The sequence below is a fragment of the Dermacentor albipictus genome, chromosome 1 (genome assembly GCF_038994185.2).
Source record: "Dermacentor albipictus isolate Rhodes 1998 colony chromosome 1, USDA_Dalb.pri_finalv2, whole genome shotgun sequence".
Lineage (NCBI taxonomy): Eukaryota > Metazoa > Arthropoda > Arachnida > Ixodida > Ixodidae > Dermacentor > Dermacentor albipictus.
Window position 1 is genome coordinate 199758644 of NC_091821.1, and position 17367 is coordinate 199776010.

Consider the following 17367-nt stretch of genomic DNA (forward strand, 5'->3'; position numbering starts at 1 on the left):
TCTTAGAGTGGCCGTGCAGGTAGATTCGACATGCGACTTTTATGCCAGAAGCTACAAAGTCGGAAGCTGGATATTGCATATTCCGTCAAAAGGACTTGGTGGAAGTCATAGATTGCATGAAATTTACGAAAGCTAACAGCTGCCTCGATCGAACATGCATATTGTGCGTTCATAAAACCCCGAACATTGTTCCCTAGATCACACAAAGATGCTCAACAATGCTTTACCTTTTCTTTCATAATTATTATCAATTGCGTAAACAGCCGCCAAGGAAACTTACTAGCGGTGATATGAATAGCATGCTCTTTGTCAAAAAAAAAAGAAAAAAGAAAGGAGTAAGTGAGTGGTAACAGCACCTAATCACGGGCTATACAAAGGCACGCTGACAGACGTGTCCGCAGTTACCTCGTATTCTTCGTATTCAGAGCAAAACGAATATTTATCTCTCTCTTCTTAGACTGTGCTGCTTGTTTTTGGTTAAAACAAAATAGAAGCTGCGAGCTATCCGTATTCGGTAAGAAATATATGCATTTTTTAAAATTATTACTGCGATAGCAATTATACGGACACTCGAGGCGCGTTCGCGCTGTCTTGGTATCGACAGCGCATGCGCGGCGCACGCGTGGAGGGATAAAGGGCCTTAAGTGCGTTTGGCTGCAAAAAGGACGGAGCCAAGTGAGCGCAAGGACGCCTCCGCTCAGTCGGCTCTGCCGGAGCGAGCGCATGCAGCATTCTGCCTTCCGCTGCTGCATGATAGCGTTCCTGCCGGCACAGTAGCATTCCTACTGAGCAGCTGTGTGCGTACCACACCATGCATAGTGCATGCACTGGTCTGAGCGGAACGAGCGTCAAGCTAACTCGGTCTAATAATTTCAATGGGCGCTGACAGACGTCGACGTTGGTCGCATCTCGTGCGAGGGGCGACGCCTGTAAAGTCGCTGCCGGCGTTCTTCATCGCGCCAGCGTTTTGAGACGCCTGGTATCTGCCAGGGCACTGTTCCTGCTGCACCGCCGCAGTTGTCTCGCGTGCTGTGTCGTACCATGTCGCCTCCGCGTATTGTTAGAACACCATGCGCAGAACTCGAGCGCAACGCTAAACCTTGTTATATGACTTTCACTGCTTCGCCTTAGGGCGAAGCTGTCCTTTTCTTTTACTAAGCCATGCAAAACGTATATCTTGGATTTATCCGTTCGCTAGATCATAAACATTGCGCAGTAAGATGGCAAAACAATATGACAAGTCACACCGGCAGTTGCACAAGTATTGCGTACATTGGCTGCTCAAGTATATATATATATAGACGTCATTTCCAGACGACTCGAGCTGTAGCGTAGCTGGCTATCGTGATTCTCCAAGCAGCGATATAATGTCATCGTTGTTCCTTCATTCTTCTCATTATTATTCGATCTTACTTTTTTGTCACCCAATGACTGGTAACAGAAGGGTTTTACGTGATATTTGTGCCAACTGCTGCATGACAGCTATTCCGCTATTCCGCGAACGGAATAGGTTAAATTCAGGTGTCGCGGACGCCGAAACATTGTCCGCTTTCACCGCAACGTTAGAAAATACAACTAACATGTAGTGCCATCGCCATCGCCGCACACAGTCTCTCATTTGAACGCTAGTTCTGGTTTCTTAGACTCCTGCACTTATACAATGGATTTCCTTATCCTCATATTTGCTGATAGTATAAGCGGTCAAACGTGTACCGAGTTTCGTGGTGAAAGTTAGCGCTTATGCTAGTGCACATAACTTCGTTTTTGCACTATACCGCTTGTTTGCTACTTTATTCCATTCCCATTTTTGTACCAGATTTCGATCCTGTGCCTGGTTGTGGTTCGCCTTTAATTTTTTCAGTATTATTTTCATGGTTGATACGGCATTGATTTTCTTTACTTGGCAAACTGGTTGCACTCTTTCCTCGGTGGTTGTGCGTCATTTCGTGTGAGCAGCATGCTTTCGAAATTATTATTTTAATTTGTGTGTGATATTTGCGTCTTTGTTCTAACTAGAAGCTTACTTTCTCTCGATTAATTTTTGTTTTTGCTGTTTTCTCTTTTATGTACAATGCGATTGATTGTACAATGTTAAACTTTATTGCAATATTGATGTTTTTTGGATGAAAAACTGCTTAGACCACATTCATGGCTTCAATCTCACCCTGGCGGATGTGCCTCATTTTCCTTTTCTTTTTCCTTTTTTTGTGTGTATACGTGCGCGTGCACAGCGCAAATGTTTTCAAAATGTCGATTCTTTTTTTTCTTTAAAACATGACTATGCCTTTTGTAATGCCCTCCTGCTCTGCTCTCAACTGAGAGTCGCAGTATTAAAAGTAAGTAAGTAAATAATTCCACCCGCATAACGTTACGCAGAGACGAGAGCCCAGCAAAATACCGTGCTAACAATGTGCGAGTACGCGAGAACTTCGCTGAAATTTGTCTGACGCCGCCTGTGAGCCGGTCTTTCTTCAAAGCGCAGCCGTTATCATACGATGAAACAATTGAAACGCGAATATTCCTTGCGGCGTTTTCAAGGAGCGAACACTAACGTTTCCAGGCCAGAATAAACGTGGCCGACCCGGCCCGTCCACCAATCGACCTCGTTATTTTCCCTGCCTTTCTAATCCGGCCGCGTTGCCGAAGTATAGGAAGAACCGCCGCGCAAACTGTTCGCCTGGCATGTGCATACCCGCGCGATGTGCGTTCACTGTCGAGGCGTTCTGTAATTGAATCGCGCCCCGGTTCACGAAACGCGGCTGCCGCGTGTAGAGCTCCGTCGGAGCCTTTCGCCTCCTCCCTCGCGGCGCCGGTGCAGCCAGCGCAAGTCTAGCCGGCTTCGCCAGAGCGCGCAGTAGCAGCAGAAGCAGAGGCGCCGCGCGAGGTGTAAAGCGCGGCTTCCGAGCCTCTCGCAGCGCCCCCCCCCCTCCCCAAAATACATGGGCGTTTCGGTTCGAGCGAAGGCGGGCCGATTTTGGGCGCCGCTGTGACATAGCTCGTTAACGTCAGTCCCTGGGCTAGGAAGAAACCACGACGGGCTGAGAAAATGAGAGAGGGAGGAAAGGACGGCGACATTGAGCTCGTTAGAGGGTAGCATCGGCGGGAAACGACGCAGAAATGGGAGGGGAAAAAGGGAGGGGGAAAGGAAGGCGAAACAAAAGGGCGACATGAGCAGGAAACAAGAGAAAGAAGGGGGCAGCGGCGAAAAAATGAACGGGAGAAAAGCGGGTAACACAAAAGCTTCGCGGCGACACGAGTGGCTGCTCCACAGCGGCTGCGCTGGCCCTTAGCCAGACGCGGGCGCAGGATCCGCGTTATACACGGTGCGGGCGCATATCATTTTTGCCCCGAGACAGACTTATAAACACGTCTACAGGTGTCGAGAACGCGGCGGCTAGCTTGCTTGGCTTCAAGATCGCGCAAGCGGCTTGTTTCAGCCAAGACAAAAACCTCGGGAGAGGCTGTCGCTCGGCGCACGCGACGCAGCTGCTGTGGGCCAGGCAGCGGGATCATTAACGCCGGACAAAAAAGAAGGAACATACGAAGGAATAGCGAAAAGAGTTGATCACACTCTACATCAAAGGGAGCACATCAAAGGAAACACGCAACACATGCGCGCCATGCCTGGTAAATCACAAAATAAAGACGCCGTTTAAATCCTCAAAAAGAGACTTGATTTCGTTATTTTCTGCGAAATCCTAATTGAACATCAGGCGAACTGTCCCTATGGAGGAGCATCAACATAGGAGCGGTAGGCTGCCGGAAGCCTTCCCTGCGAGGCTTTCGGGTTACCTGTAATATCTATTTGTTCCAGTGACCACTTTAGAGCGATCTACTCACTTGCCATAGCCATGATATGTCGGTTAGCTGCCACGGCTTATGCAGCTTTCCACACACTCCGTATCTCTCACGCGTCACTATACTATACCCCGACCGTTCTCGATATAAAATATTCCATGTATTTTGCGACAAAGTATTCCTTTCCGATGGCTGCACCGCGCAAGCGTGAACAATTCATAACGCTTCTACGAGCTTGGGTTTGTGAGCGTCGCAACGCTCACCGCAGCTGTCAATATTTATTTGCGCGCGTTCTCTATAGAAGCGCAGAAAAGACGCGAGCACACAAAACTAACGACGGCACAGAGATAGAACGTCGCACGTTCAATGTTTCAGCAAACAAACTTCTCTACTCCGAAACCTCACTTATACGTGACAGACCTGTGCAGGCGGCGATGTCTCCAGCGCGAGCCTCCTCGCCGTGGAGAATGACTGACAAGTGGGAGTTTCGGCCTCTACATGCATGTGCGCCTCGTTTCAGTCCGCGCATATAGGATTGACGGCGCAGTGCTGTGCTGTCCTTCTGCATAATTCTTTTGTTGCCTTGCGTGAGAAGCATCACGGCTGAAAACAACTCAACCGTATCTTCGCCATAACTTCAGAGCGTTGGTGTCGCGGTTCAGCGTTCTTCCGAAGCGCTATTTGCTTGCTGCACCGTCGGTGCTTAACTCCACAAAATAGATCATTATACCGTTCAGAACAGTCGTCTCCCTCCACATAGTTTGGCACAGGCAGCAGTTAACTCGTCCGGTGAACACGTTGAAGTCGTCACTGTAAAAGCGACACTCACTCTCGGCGCCAAATTAAAAGAGGACCACGTCATCATGGTAGCTGAGAGTTACTGCTATGCCTGCTAGCGTGACATTCGATTGTGTGCCGCATTGTGAGGGTAAAAAACGATGAGCACGACGTGCAGTGGTTCCTCCCTGCGGTCACCAAAAACGAATTCGCAAGAAATACAACTACCGCGCAAAACATTCATTTAGAAAGCCTGCTTTAGCTTAACAGGCTATAGCACTGTAAACGAAAATAAACCCAGCTGAGAGTTTCTAAGAGGTGATGTGCCCTAAAACCTCCCTTCCTCAAATATTTACTCCGATGTATGGGAGCAAAACAGCGCCATTCCCTCGTTTCACTCCGCTGGCTAGCTGCCGGAGTATTAAGGCGACATGACGCGATTTTACTCCGCTTAAAAATTTTGTTCTCCCGTGAAACTCCGACAGGGAGTTTTGAAAAACTCCCCTCCGCCGATACAGGTTAGTCACGTGGCGCTTCCCATGAGGCTGTGCGCCTCGCCAGCGACCGGGCGCGTTCGGCGGAGCGGGCAGTGCTCATGGCTGACGGTTTGTTTACGTCTGTGAAGTGTCGTTCCGTGACAGCGTTTCGTCAATTTGTTTCCCGTATCTCCTTCCAGAAAGTGTTATAGGCATGCCTGAAGCTCACTGTATCTCAGCTTCAAGTACATTAGCTGTGATCACTTTGCTGACAACGATGATTGCAACAACCACGTTTTCAAGTGCGGTAAAAGGCTTAGGTATACCTCGAAGCTGCTCACTGGCTCGTGATGTCGGCTCACGTTCTGGCTGTGTTTCCGTGCTGCGTCACCCTGTCTTGTGTTCTTCAGTACGTGAAATGCCACTTCTATGTCCTTTTGAGTACATGCTGACAACGTCCGGTGTAATGTTTGTAAGGACCGCGTAGCAATGGCAATAGCAGCCACTGTTCGAGCGACGACATCCGTGCTAGTCGCGCATGAATGGCGTAACCCAAGTTCGTTGCGGTGCTGTGTTGCCAGTGAGAAAGACCGGAGTGCAAGCAACTGTTTTTATTTATCTGTGAACGGATATCCTCGCCCGAAGAAAAACGGTAGGACATAAGTATATATGTGTGCTTAAAATAAAGCTTCTTATTGAGCGATGTGAATCGAATTGTTATCGTGCATATAGGTTTTGGTCACGTCGTTGCTTCCGATATTGCATTAACATTACGCTCTATCCGAGACACTGATTTAGACGCATGCCTGCTGGCTACGAGTTTAGGGGTTCACTCGACAGATCAGCGATGTAGCTCCTTTTCGCAACCGAGACAGATTGCTTGTACTCAGAGCAAGTAGTGCGGTGTATAAAATGTATGTCTGCGCATTTTTCGGTGTTACGTCGGCTGCTGCGGGTCATGCTCACAGGTAATAATTTCTTGCTACGCTACCACTATATCGAAAAAATGTAATTTTGCTATGCAGCACATGCACTTACATTTTTCTAGCTTACTGTAACTAACGCACTACTTTTTGGCCGCGAATGCCGCCAGTGTGCGAAGTCGCTTCAGCACTCACAGAATGGCATAGTTTTGAAAAATAACGCCATTAACTTTTTTTCTCTCACTATTTTGAATTAACAGTTTTGTGTTGATTAAGGTATTCTGTTAGTTTCAAAGAGGCAGATCTCGTATGAACGAGCATGTGAGTCATAATTCTGAAAACAGCACAGCTGCTCCCTTGGCGGTTTCGAGGCACACAGTATCGTGGCTATATATACTGGCACCGTTGCATCTTGAGTATCGCGTGTACGTGGGATGTCTTTCAAATTTCTGCATTGGGCGTTTCTGGAATGTTTATGTATGTCATGATATATGTGCTTTCATTGACTTGTTTCATCGAATTTGACGCGGTCTCGTGTGCATATTTCGAAATTTGACCAGCAGCCTCTGCATGTAGACATGTTCGCGCAAACTGACGCGATGCCTCTTTTTATACTCCCGTTGCACCTCGAAAAAACTCCGTCAATTGCAAAGCAAAAAATAAAAAAAGACAGAAAAAACCTCCCATAATTCCACGCAAAAATTCCGCTCGTACGGAGTAAAAATTCTACTCCGATCATACGGAGCATAATAAACTCCGAACCGGGGGGTCGCTAGAGGACAAGCAGTATACTCCCACCTCGGAGTTATTTCCGTTTACAGTGTATAAATACAAATAATCATCTGGTCTCAGCGATCACAATGAGTTCATTCATTTCTGCGCCTTATATATCCACTGTGCACTTTTCAGTGACTTGCATTCGTCAGGTTTCATGAACCGGATGTGCCAAAAGTAATTGAACAGCTTACTAGACCCCAACTTCAGCGATTAGGTCTGGGACTATATACAGCTTCAGCGAACCGGCATGGAGATCACATATGCATGAAGCATGCACAGCAGGGCTAAGGGCTGATGTATATGATGCAACAAAGCGCTTTCTTGAGCAAATACGTCCAAGCAACGCGTACACACGCATGTTTGGCTTACTAATAAATACAGTAAAGCTGTTGCGTGTTCATACACGGAAACTGGCAGAAATGGCCTGCATTGGCTGTATGTATGTAGCCACACTGTGTTGAATAACTTCGGTACTAAACCTCCCGTTTAATAGCTCGGGAGTTTGGACGTGTGTGTGTGTGTGTGTGTGTGTGTGTGTGTGTGTGTGTGTGTGTGTGTGTGTGTGTGTGTGTGTGTGTGTGTGTGTGTGTGTGTGTGTGTGTGTGTGTGTGTGTGTGTGTGTGTGTGTGTGTGTGTGTGTGTGTGTGTGTGTGTGTGTGTGTGTGTGTGTGTGTGTGTGTGTGTGTGTGTGTGTGCGCGCGAGTGTGTGCGAGTGTGTGCACGCGCGCGCACAGTAACGTCAAAAAGGGAAGGAATTATAGGTTGAAGTAAAGTAGCGAGGGCTAGCGTAATAAAAAAACAGAAGGAATAAGTTCTTGAGCACTTGTTTCTGGGGGGACTTTTGTATTGTGTATTAGCATTTTGTATTCGCTATTTGTTTGTTTGTATTATGATTGCGTCAATTGATTGTGTTCGTTATATTGAAACATCTATTATCTTGGACACCGTGGCCTGGTACACTGACCAGTGGTGTAGCCCTTCTTCTATGATTCATCTGTCATACGTGTTTCTCTGAAATAAGTTATGATCGCGGGGCTACGCCGAACATCTTAGCGTCACCATCCCCAGCAGCCTGCTCAGATCCCTCCTTATACACTCGTGCACAATCATTGCTCCAGTAGTTCTTGCCCTCTGTAATGCGCATTCGTAATGTTCTGTCTGGTACGGTACGTGCTGATTAAGAATAAACGAAATATAATGTTATAGCTAATGTTACAGTGGTCAATGTCACAAACGGCAGGTTTTCCGTGGTGGTCCACGTAGATCAGGGTCTTCAGACGACCGGCTCACGAGACCCTGGTGGGCCACTTTTGTGACCCTTTTGACTATATTCATTCCGCCGTTAATAAGGTGCCGTAGGCAATGCGTCCGTAACGCCACTGCAGCGCGGCCAGCGTGAAATCTACCATATACACTCGAACAAAAATCTGTCAGGAGCGTGACGGTGGCCTGTAATAAGAATACGCTAAGTATACTAGGGAGCCAGATGACGGGTGGTGAACAAGCAGTGCAGTTTAATTAATTTATTTATTTGTTTATTTATTTAGCGCGCTTGTTGGCACTCGATCGATGTCGGCGATGAGTGCGTGAGATTGAATTTATAAAGCCCGGAACGAAGCTTAAGACACCTCTACATCTGGAACCAAGCGAGACTTCGCAGAAATTTCGACGCATATTACCTATTAATTTATTTTCCGATAAATGTATCTATCCGATACGGTTAGCAGTTATCGCTGTAATTCCATTCGATCGCGCAGCGCTTGATCAAAAATGGTAACTTGCAGCATAGAAAAAACATCGCGATGACGGTACCTTGAAGAATAGAGATCACCATGAAAAAAGAAAGAAAGAAAGAAAACAGTGTATTCAAGTCGTTTCGTGGTTGTCAGTTACCAACTTAGCTCACGTTTCGCCTTTGCCGTAGATAACTTGCAAACAATTTGTTTTTAGTTGGGTTCTGGGGTTTTAGAACCACAGTCTGATTACGAGGCACGTCGTATTGTGGGGATTCTGGTTTAATTTTGACCACACGGGGTTCTTTACCATGCACCCAATGCACATTACACCACAGGTGTTCTTGCATATCATCCCTGTCGAAATGCGGCCCACCATGTCCGGGATCGAACCCACGAACTCGAGCGCAGCAGCGCAAAGCTAGAGTCAATGGGCTGTATAGAGTTAACGTGCCCCTGCATAGGCGTATACCGACGACATTGCGGCAAATCGATGCGCAACAACGTGAGGATCTGACGTCGCATATGCTTGCAGACCGAAAACGCATTTTCCTGCATGATTACAAATAGTAAAGAACCTGCGCAGACGGATGCAGTAGCTCTTTGTTGTTTTTTCATGATGACTGCGTTGCGGATAACCAAACAAGAAAGAAGTATTTTCTTTCTTTCTCCTGTAACCAAAAAGCTTTCACTGTCCGTCATCAAGCATCCCGATTCAGTTGTAAACGCGAATAGAGCCAGCACAATGGGCGACCACGACAAGAAAAGCAGTGTGTCATGTGTGGTCTTTCTACCTTTTCTGTCATTTGCCAGCTGAATTCGTCGTGTCATGCATCCACAGCGAGGTGTACGTGATTTCAGTGTTCTGGCCGCAAGCTAAATATACAGGTGTACGGGCTGCAGGAACAATTACTCTATAAACATTTTTGTGAACGGCGCAGGATGGCTTTAATCTGAATACTTGTACATACTATAATGGTGGTCGCGGCCTACGACAGCTCCTTTTGTTCAAAAATCAAAAGCAACGCGTTGCGCAAATTCATATAGGTTTAATTAGATGAAAACTCTTACGTTTCATTATACGTGTAGACGTCTGTTCAGCCTTCTCGAATTGTAGGTGTTAGGTTATCATACGCTATAGTGTAGGCAGGTATAGGCTATAGCGTAGCAGGGAGAGGTTGGGGGGGCTTGAGATAGACAAGCTGGGAGCGTTTGCATAATGCCGCTCCATTTAACTCCATAGCCGGCTCAATGTTACACGCACTAAGTCTGGCACCGTTTGGTCATGTATCGGTTGGAGCAAGCTTTCGCAGATGGCCGTAAGCAGTCAGCCTCCAAAAAGAACACCTTCTTCAATGCCAGCTCTATATAGACCATGTCGTATTCCCAGTTGTGTAGAAGTAAACATACGGCTGCCTGTTCCTCCTATATGCTATCTTGCCTTTCGCATTTTGCCTCGAGATTCATTTAACTTATTTCACCTCGGGTCTAGTTTACAGGTAAGCTGCAGGACGTGGCCGGCGTCAGCCAATCATATGGCTGCGGAGCGTTGGCGCTTTGCAGAGAGAGTATTGATCGCTACCCTATATAGATCGTCTCATTAGCACGTTTGTTTGTATTTCCCACGAGTTCTTTGTGCCCGAAAATAAATATCGTGAAAGAAAAAAAGAAAGTCTGAGTTGCTGAGAGGCAAAAACCTTCGACTGCGGCTCTGTGAGACCGGAGTTCGAATTCATTCGGGGCAATGCGTGTTTGTTTTCAGATGTTCTTTCTTAATTTCATGATAAACTTCTCGCAAAGCACTTCGGGATTCTTGCGACGAACACCAGCGCCATCAGCGGACATCAAAATGACTATATGGTAGGGATACCAGATATCACTGTAAAATCAGAAAATGCACTGTTTCGTCGAATAAAATACATTATGATTTTTCCGCTATTAGATAGATGGTACTCTATGACTTCGCCTCTAGAGTCTGTAAAATAGCGCTATTTTATACTGAAATACTCTAACGCATAAACTGACCGCGCACGTACGTGCAATATCACGAGCCCATGCGTTTCTGCTCATCAAAGCAATTTCACCGCTTACCCACTTATAGCTGTAAGCACATCCGCTATGCGCTCAGCGAATGAGCCAAGGAAAGCAACAGAGGGATCAGAATGACCGCGGCAGCCAGTTTCACCTCTTGTTTTCTCTCTCTAGAGAACTGACCTGGTCAATAGTCTTCGAGACGAATGCGGGTATGAGATGTCGAATTTTGCTTATGAGCATTCCAGGTATTTGTCTATACTAATAAGCCGCACGCTTTCATTTTAAGCTAGAAATATTATCAAAAGGTTGCTTGCTGTTCATTTGAGTGCAAACGTGTATACACTCCCGAAAGGAATATATGCGAATAAAATCAACTGTAGAACTCGGAAGGTACGAAGGCATGTGGAAGCGCCAAGGAGATAACTCGCATCAAATGATGTATGTGACAATAAGTGCATGGGCCAAAGCTTTCCTTAATCCGTACGTGTCTTAACGCCCAATACAGCTCTGCTTGAAGTCATCACCAATTCACTATAGGCGCCGTTCGCTATGCTCGTTTGATTCACACACATAAAAAATGCACTGTTGGTTGGTACCGCTTCGTACCTTGTGTTACTCGTTACATTGCAATATAATATCCACAAATAAAGTTGGCTCCAATCCAATCCAAGCTGATTTTGAATGTCATAGTGAGAGTTAAACCAGCAATGTTTAATAATGCAGAACAGCTTTTTAGTTCAATCCGTAACACCATCCACCACCAGTAATCCACCAGTAACAGGTCCAAATGTCTCCGCGTCTTGTCTTTTCAGTTTCCATGCTGGTCGTTTACGCGGCGTCAGCCAGCACACATTTGCGACGGTTCAGTGGCTATCGCTGCATCTTTCAGTGGACTTCGACTGATTTTCCCACCACGCAACGCAGCCTTGCAGAAATAAAAGGAAAGTGGCAATAGAAAATCCATGAAAACAATCCCCATGAATTTCCCCATGAATACAGTTCGTGTTGGCACCGTAGCGTTTCTCACCCAGATGACAACCGTCAAAATGCGTGACATCAGGGGCTGTCAAAAGAGGAAATAGACAAAAACTGTGAACAGCGTAGCTTATCGGAGCTGTTCCCCCGTGTGTACTACTTCCCTGACCGGAAACATTTTGCAGCGGCGCTTCGCCACGCCTGCCAGGTGTTCGGGATTGTGTCGTTAGCGTCCCTTGGTGTTTTTTCTTTTTTGTTTTCTTTTGATGTGGATAGGCAGAGGGAATGGGAAGGGAGGGGGGGGCACATTGCAGCTTTGCTCATGATGCCGTCGATGCTTCCGCTTTTATAGATAAACTGAGCACTCTTCGTGCTTTTTCTTGTCTGTTTGCGGTCTCTCGTACGTTTTCGAAACGTGGACGAACAGCTGCTGTGCACCGCAGGATGCTTCAGTGCACTGCGTGCTGCAGAAATTGGTTCGCAGCTGACCTGATGCTCTGTTTTGGCCCCTACCAACAGTCAAGTGAGTGAAACGACCGGTGTCAACAGAGCCCCCGCATCCAACTGTTATGCCTGCCTGTATTGGGTACACTTCAGATAACCTGTGAATCTAAATAGCAGGATAACTGAGCACGTAATAGCTCCACTCTCTGTACGTGTCTGTGAAGTGCGCATTGTTTTTTCAGCTTTGCCGGCCGCTAACATTACGTTTTCTCCTCCCCCCGGCTTATGTTCCTCCGTTAGTCTATCAATTCTTTCTTAACACTATGGGAGAGGGCAGCACGATTTCGCTTAACTGCTTAACTCTTCAAGGTGTATTAGCGCAATAATACCTCTTCGCGCTCTTAAAGGGAAAAAGTGGTTTTGTGTTTTCCAATTCGGAACGATTTAACAGTTCGTATTACCGGTCATTTTGCTAGTTATACCATGGAGTCGGCTTAGGATGCCTAACATGTACCGCGGTTATTCAGCTTTGAGCTTGCAAATGTCCGTTTAGAAACCTACAATGTGACAACGACAGCGGTCTGACAGGCCCATTATGCGTTCATGTTATTGCTTCACGTGTGGCTGCGTTTTCTCTTCGTTTGATAGCAATTAAGTTGTACAACTCGTCGTTTCAAAGGTTGGATAATTTGTCCCGGCTAGAATGTCATAAACCTGCAAGCTGAGTTCTCCGCGGGCGTGCGTGTACACGTGTTGTTTCAGACGCAACAACAGCTGCTCCCAACAGTGCGCGCAGCTCACGCATGTACGGTATGTCGCCAGCCATCTGTACAAAATTTGTTGACTGAGCGCGAGCACAGACATGAATATTATGTTCGAGAAACTTGGAAAAGCATGCGCTCCGTCTGGCCGCCGTACGATATGCCGTGCTCTGGCGCTCAGCCACGGTATATGCGACAGCAGCCTGGTGAGCTTTTCGTAAACGAAAGTGGGAACAGGATGTCACGGCAAGAACGTGAACATGGACCTCCTCTCTCCTATGCCTCCCCCCTTCATAGCACTGCTTATTTTCTTTCTTTTAAATAAAGGATCGCATGTTTACTGAGCCTTCTATGTCAACAAAGTACTGTATGCATTCTTGCATGCAAAAAGCCAAAAACGCCCTTCTGCGCTTAATGAACGACAATGGATTGTATGAACTCTTGTGACAATGGAAATTCCTCTGCGACTGACTGTGAATGACTAACTATTATTCTCCTTTTATCGCCTTATCTGTTGTTCCCATTTCCCCCTCCCCACGTGTAGGGTAGCCAACCGGGCACGTAATTGGTTAATGCCCCTACCTTTTCTTCTTCGTTTCTCTCTCTCTTTCTAATCCTAACAGATAACTTTTATGAATCAAATAATAACAGAGCGGACACATATACCCTGTATGTGTGGCATGCATTGAAGTGAGCGTGCACTCGTATTAAATTGAGCACGTAGTTTGAATAGTTACCGTCGACATGCATTTTGTGCATTTTAAGTAAAAAAGAAACCACATAAGCGTTAAACGTTCTGATGCGAGGTTTGACACGCGTAACTTCTGAAGGCGCAGCACAAATACACATTGCGACTCTGCTATAGAAATATGCAGTAAGTGTTCTTGGTGTTCTGCGAACTGTATCGCTGTAAATGTGGTTCAAGCACTCGGTGAGCACGAACCAATATTTCGGCACAATGTGCGAGGAAGCTGGAGGTATGCTATAAATTTTATATTTAGGAAGCGTTCTGAAAGAGACTAAGGTTAGAAATAGGCGATACTCGTTTGCTTTCTCAGCTTAAATATTTTAGACACATTCCTATAATGGCGCTTGTTAAGTTTGCTGGCAATTTCGCCGCTGTCGCTTTCTACTAAATGTTAACAGTCCTACTTACATGTCTGTAGCATTCTTCTAATTGGTTGCCAGTTTTGTACACCTACCAATTTCAGTTAAGGAAACTTTTCACGTGCTTTCGAGTGGGCATTGTAATACGGCTAATTTGGCTTATTCAATACGCCTGAGCGCGCTGTATTCCAACAAGCTTTGGTTGCACAGACGTCTATTGTATAGATGTCGGTTGTACATATACAGCATGTATTCTCACTACCGTCAAACTTTAGCTGCGTATATGCCAGTTGTCTGCATGAGATCCGTATGATTATGCTGACAACGCACAAACGAGTCAATTGCAAATGTGAAAAGAGGTTGATTCAAACAGACACCAAGAAGGTCAAGTGAAGATATTTCGAATACGTCACACACATCCACATTTTTATGCGCCTCCAAAGTCTCCAGCGCAGACTAGCGTTATTCAAAACCCAAACAAGGTCGAATGCTGACAAAATTTATGGCTGCACTGCTGCATGCACATGTGAAAACAATATATTCAGCCTCAACAAAGAATTTGCTCATATGCATCGTTCCGCAATGTGAGTTATACTTTTGTTAAGCACAATCTACTCGGCGCTGCAATTGAGCATTTTACTTGACATCTGTCACATGTTTGCTTGTTTGGTTGCCTCGACAGCCCCTGCTTCAAACTATTCCTGAAGCACATGTATTTTACTTTTAACGGTATGTTTAACCAATAGCATGCATGCAGTGGCAAAAATATATTGTGGTGAGTAGATTCATATGCTGGCGTTCGCGTGAAATTGGATTTCCGAATATTGTGCATGCAATTTTGATATAAACGAGGAAATGTATGAGTTCGTTCAACATGCTTCTTACCATATAAATGTATTAACGGCAATAAACATATAAGAAACTAGGACTGTATATAGTAAGCTTACTGTGGTTTGATCTTCATACTGTCTGTGTTATGTCGAATCCTAAACTAACTGCAAAACGTTCACTACTTAAGTTCTCAAGTTACAGCTGTTAATGAATAGCTCTAGCATTGAGTATAATGTGCCGAACGAGATCGCCACAGCATGCGGGTTTCGATAGGGGAGTGCACCTTGACATTTTTTGACAGATCAAGGGAGCGTATACTTGTACGTTTCTAACCTTATCTGTATAGCAAGAACCGCTTGTCGGATCATCATGACCACACGGACAAGTATGTCAAGCATTTGCACATGTGCAGTGGATACGTTGCGCAAGCGCTAAGCACAGATATAACATGGCGTATACACGCAAGTTTACAACAAGGAAGTTACATTGCTCGCAAGTCGAATATTTAATTATAGTGCGAGATGCGTGACCTGTGTAACCTGTTACCTCATGACAAATTAACTGCTGTTACAATCCGTGGCATCGACTCCTTTGTAGCAGTTACAGGCGTTACAGCGGATCTCACACGTATACACAACTGTCATGCCAGAGGCTGCGAGATGGACATGGCATGTTCGTCTAACCTTTTCACGTCTCTAGAAGCGCAATATGCATAATAACATCGTCATACCGTTACGCCAAAGAGCACCTATATCGTGGAAGCAACTTGAGATTGCGCACATGTCTTTATTCCTATGTCGGTGTTTTAACCACGCAGTTCGAAATGGAATCACTAATGAAAACAAACATATAAGCATTTGAATATGGATCACTGATTGCTATAGAGAAATATTCCCACAAAAGTCACTTATAGCCTATGGGGGAGCGTGCGCTCCGTCAAGCGCAACCGCAACACAACGGTTCTTTTGAATCGCATGGTGATGACACAGTGGATGTCACAGAGCACTGGAGCCGTGGGTACGGTGGCTAGGTTTTCTGTCCGTATGCCGCTGACAAACATGACAAGTGAGCATACCGGCTAATGTTAAACTGACACACCTCTGAACAGCAATGGTGCAGTCAACACCAGTTAGGTTTGCACGGTAATCACAACCACGTGGCAGTATAGATCCACATTCCACCACCTTCTAAACCGGTTACGACCACGCTCGTCGCATTTCGAGCCCTAATCACACACACGGGGCATCGCATTTGTGCAGAACGCATTCACGGACGGATAGCTGCCTGGCGCCGAGGCCGACAGCCGCTCGAAACAACCGAGTGACGCTGTTTACACGCCGACCGAACACAGCTGGCACGCAGGACCGTCGCGTTCCGAGCGCGCTCGCGAGCAGCGACAACGGTCGACAAGCGCCCGAGGGGCAGCGAAAACGAGGCCGTGCGGGCACTTGATCGCACGTCGTCGCGGCGACACAGAGACGGGCGGCTGCATACGCACTGCTATTTTGGCGACCGAAATAGCAGCGTGCAGGCTGCTGGCCACGTGGATGGGGAGGCCCAGGCAGGCCCCGCAGCGGCGCCTTCGGCCTACCTGGCAGTTACCGTCGACGCTGGTCCGCGCCGCGGGCTCCGGTTCAGGCGGCGGGCAATCCAGGGAGGACCATGGCTGTCGTCTCGGGGTCGGTCTGGCACACGCGTGCACACGCCACACGCACGCGCACGTCGGCAGAGAAACGCGGCCGATGGGCGCGCTGTGCAGTCTCCCGATCTCGTCTGGCGGCCGCGCTCCCTCTCCCCTGTGGCCAGTTCCCAGCCTAGCCGCGGGGCGGCGGCGCAGCGTCGCGCCGGCCAATGGCAGCGCGCGGCCGCCCGGCGCGGCCAGCAGCGCAGGCCTCCGCGCCGCTCAACTCCGCCTCGCCGGCGGCCCCGGCCCGCGCTTTGTGCGCAACTCCGCCTCGGCTTCCACGCCCGCCAGCCGACGCTCAGTTGGCGCCGGTCGCGGTGTAACTATTATCCCGGCACTAGTCTGGCAAGTAATAATAATACAAGGGGCCGGCCCCGGAGCAGCCCCGCCGGCGGAGGGGCCCGCAAGAGAGAGGGCAACAAATTAGCATTGCTGTCGACAAGCCGCGCCAACATCGGTACCCAGTTGTCAAAAACCGATCCTAGCTGTCCTCCTCCTCGGAGGTTCCTTTTTGTTACTGCCTCCACGGTCCCCGGTTAAACATCATGCGCCACCAACCGCCGAGAGGGCATCCGCGTCTCCGGCGACCTGTGTTCGGGGGCTGTCGCGTACAAAAGGGGCTTCTCTTTTTTTTTCTTTCTGTCCCGGGGGCTAGCTCGAGCCCCTGTCCTGGGGTTTGCTTCCCGCGACGGGGGCTTCCCTGTTTATCCCAGCATGTGCTGCCGCTGGCAACTTGTGCAAATACCCTCGGTCTCAGCCGCGACGCCTTTGTGTGCTCACGGACCCCACGGTACATGCGACCGCGGCGCTAGCTAGCAGCACCACTGTCATCCTCTCCTCCGACAAAGCCAAGATAACTCAGCAGCTCGTCTACACGGTCTCCCCATGCCATGTGTACACGCCAACTGCTGCAGCCTCCCAGTCTGGGACCGTTTTTTTGCTCAGCCTCGGTCACGTGGGCGCATGGGCCAGATGCGGAGCCCTTTTTCGTGCGCGCACCACTCTCCCGCACGCGTAGGGATGACAAGCAAACCCCCAATAAATTGC

The 17367-nt window shown here is 47.6% G+C and overlaps 1 protein-coding gene across 2 annotated transcripts in view; it reads right to left on the minus strand.

The window, feature by feature from the left end:
• LOC135903138 (iroquois-class homeodomain protein IRX-6-like) overlaps positions 1–16424 on the minus strand; it is a 116002-nt gene extending 99578 nt beyond the window's left edge. For both annotated transcript variants that reach the window (XM_065433534.1, XM_065433535.1), the window contains exon 1: positions 16228–16424. The gene's annotated coding sequence lies outside the window, so the exon portion shown is untranslated. The remainder of the gene's footprint in view (positions 1–16227) is intronic.
• Positions 16425–17367: the final 943 nt, after the last annotated feature.